Source organism: Tursiops truncatus, chromosome 5, assembly GCF_011762595.2.
Source record: "Tursiops truncatus isolate mTurTru1 chromosome 5, mTurTru1.mat.Y, whole genome shotgun sequence".
Classification (NCBI taxonomy): domain Eukaryota; kingdom Metazoa; phylum Chordata; class Mammalia; order Artiodactyla; family Delphinidae; genus Tursiops; species Tursiops truncatus.
Window position 1 is genome coordinate 32,021,492 of NC_047038.1, and position 3,555 is coordinate 32,025,046.

General features: G+C 40.1%; 1 non-coding gene across 1 annotated transcript; it reads right to left on the reverse strand.

Annotated features, from left to right (window-relative positions):
- Positions 1-2,786: 2,786 nt before the first annotated feature.
- On the reverse strand, positions 2,787-2,859 carry TRNAG-ACC (transfer RNA glycine (anticodon ACC)). Its single transcript has one exon. It is a non-coding gene; the product is annotated as a tRNA-Gly (tRNA).
- Positions 2,860-3,555: the final 696 nt, after the last annotated feature.

Consider the following 3,555-nt stretch of genomic DNA (forward strand, 5'->3'; position numbering starts at 1 on the left):
TTTCAAAAAGTAGTACTCTGTGAAATGTACTTTCTCTACCAGGTAAATGAGGATTGATCTTCTGGGTGTTTCTCAAACTGGTTGTACCATTTCAACTTGCAGAAGTGCATATGATTTTTTTTTTTTTTTAGGTTTGTGAAGCTCTACTTCAGGAGAAATATATAGGCAGGGAACAATTATTAATTTTGATGACTATACTGATTTTTTGATCATTATAATTAAATATTTTAAAAACTAAGAAAAAACGTTACGTTTGGTACATAGCAAATGGAAGGCCTGCCTTTCACAATTTTTGATTTTTACGGACATGATCTTATGATCATATTTTCCTCATAAGTAAACTAAACAGTTGAGACCTTTAAAGTATAATTATTCAAAGTAGTAAAAACAAAACAATTAGACTGTGATTATTTCATTTCTTGGTCTCGATATTTCCAAAAATTGTTCCCAGGACTACTTATTTTTAAATGAACAAAAATGTTTCTATTCCAAATCCATGAAAGTAGGCATCACTCTTTCAGAAAACAAGTCACCCCACTTTGCATCGTTCATAACCTAGTATTTGGGAGTAGACTTTTGGTATAAACAGACATAATATCTAGCTGCAACCCCTCTACAATTGTGTAGAGGCTTTGCTTTTCTTTAGGCACATCCTTGCCCAGAAAACCTCCCACAGGGAGGCAGTATGGTCTAGAGAATAAAACGCCCATCTTACCTTCCTTCTAGCTTTGCCTCTGACTTCTATATTACCTCCAAAGCTTTAGTTACTTTTATACTCTACTTTTGCCATTCTAGTCACAAAGGCACCCTTTTCTTTTATGTAAAACTCAACTCTTCTGGTTAACTAGATTTGTCTTTTAATTAGAAATATGCTTGTATGAGAGATGAGGGAAAAATTCCTTATCCATGTTTAAATGAGTGATTGACAGAACCTCAATTAGGACCATGCCAGTAGTTACATAGCAGTTGATACTTTGTGCCATGTACCTTACTGCCCCTCAAACAGTCATAGCTCCCTACATCACAGGCTTATTACAGGTGAGTAAGGAACTTTGGACATTCTTTTGAGAGCTTACTAGTCTCCTGGTATTGTGTTGGATTCTGGGGATATGCAGGTGAAAGACATAGTTTCTGATTTCAAGGAGTTTGCAACATCAAAGTTCAGAAATACAGCTCTGAGGAAGAGAATGCAGCATGCTGCTAAAGCTGATTGTAGTGCTATGCTGGTCCAGAGAAGGAGTACTCGAGAAGGTGAGCAGGAAGAGAAGGCTGGAAGAGTCTTCTGGAGGCATGGAGAAAGCACGTGCAAAAGCACTGTGGTTTGAGTGTTGTGTGCCTAGGGAAATGCGTACAGGTTAGTGTTGGTGCTGTGTGAGGGGTATAAGAGGTACTGTCTGGAAACACTGGAACTTTTTGTGAGGATAGTTGATAGTCATCAAAAGATTTTAGCAAGTGAAGGACATGATTATATTCACGTTTTGGATAACTTGGCTGAATCCACAATGAGAGGGAGGGAGGAGAGCTGAGGTTGCTACGTAAACCATGTGGAAAATGATAAGGGCCCGAATGATGGCACTGGAGGTGAAGGTACAGAAAAAGGATCATAATCTAAAATATTTTTGAGGTAGAATCTGAAATGTCTTCCAATCTGAAATGTCTTCCAATGTGTGGTGAAGTGAGAGCGAGGCGTCTAGGTTGACTCTTCTTCAGTTTCTAGTTTTGGTGGTTGGGTGGAAGGAAGGTGGAGCCATGCAAGACATGATGTATATGTAAGAGGAGGTGGAGTTTGGGGGTAAAGAGTGAGAGTGAGGTGAGTCTGAGGTGTTGGAGCTTTGTGGACCCCCAACAATGCTTGTTCATTCTTTTCTCCTGTTTCTTTTCCCCGTGGAATATTTGTAGATGCCTAGTAGGCATTAGACATCTGAGTCTGGACTGGAAATAGGTCTGCAGTTAATCAGCATTTAGATGGTAGTTACAGCTATGGAAATAGATGAAATTGCCCAGAGACATGTATCTAGAGTGAAAAGCAAAGGATCAATCTCTGGAGCAAATCAGTATCAAAAGGATAGAGAGCTGTGCCGTTATTAAAATATGTTGTTTTCCATGTTACATTTCTAACTATGTATTCCAAGTGGATAGAAGATCGGGTGTTTTGAATTTGACTTGAGAAACATTTCAAGAGTTTTGTGAAAATCAGTGAAAACAACTAGTTTCACTCTGTGGAGTCCAGTAGTGACATAATGTTGAGATCCTTTTTTATCGTAACAATACAAAGAAAAGGGCAACTAAAGTGCTGATGATCATTGGCTCTGAAAGTGTGCTTACTGATAAACCCAAATTGATGCAACTCACAGAGTGTGGTTATGAGCTTTACGGCTGAGAATACATTTCCTTGATATACTGTGAATACCTGGATGGATTCTCTACCATATCCAGGGAGATTAGATCATGTTTTTGTTGTTGTTCTTCTGCTTTTATCCTTTGTTCAATTTAATACTCCACACAGAAAAACTAGTCTTAAGACCTTTTTTCCCCCCTCTCCTGGTTGTCTTCATGTTCAAACCAAGAAGGTCATCTCTAGCCAAATTTTTCTCTGAAAGGCTTCCTTCTCTTCCCCCCTCCCCCAAAATAAAAAGCTATGGTCTAAGTATAAACAAATACACTAGAAGGAACTACACATACCTGCTGGGTTTTCAAAAAATATTCATTTATTTATTTATTTGTTTGGCTGCACCGGGTCTTAGTTGCGGCAGGCGGGATCTTTCATTGCAGCATGTGGGATCCAGTTCCCTGACCAGGGATCGAACCTGGGCCCCCTGCATTGGTAGCACGGAGTCTTAACCACTGGACCACCAGGGAAGTCCCACCTGCTGGGTTTTTTGAGGTGTTTTGATGGTGGGCAATGGGACTCTGTGTGGCTATAAACTAGGCAGACAGCTGGGCCCTTAGAGAAGAGGAACGGGAGACAGAAGAGGCAGCTGGGCAGTGAGTAAGAAAGGTTCACTAATGCAAGTTAAATTGGAAATGGGATTTACTTAGTATATAGAAAAAAACAAAACAGTGATTATCAGCCTTGGGAAATGTAAACAGATTTTGTCCCTTTTGATTTTTATCCTTGAGATCAAATCAAGGAGCCTGCTGTGTGCACTCTTGGGTCCTCATGCTGTCTTCATACTGCCTTCTGAGCTGCCCAGGATTTGGTTAGTGTGAATCTCATGATGAGTCCTGGATACATGAAGACACCTCTCTGGCTTTCTTCGTTCTCTCCCTCTTTTCCCGATGGAAACACAATTTTCCACCTTACCTCCATCTCCAACCCCAAGTCATTCTGTGTCCAAGCAGGCAACCAGGTTTTGACTCTTAGCTAATCTGAAAAACAAAGCTTGTGCTAAGATGTTCATGGCTAGAAACTAGAACTCCAGGGTTCTCTATGCATATCAAGAGAACAAGTTACTGGAGATAGCAGCCATCGAGACACAGTGAGTTCTTTTGTCTTTCTTACCCAATAGGATGACTTTATAGGTAGAGATGTCAGGGAAAGCGTTTAAAACCTTG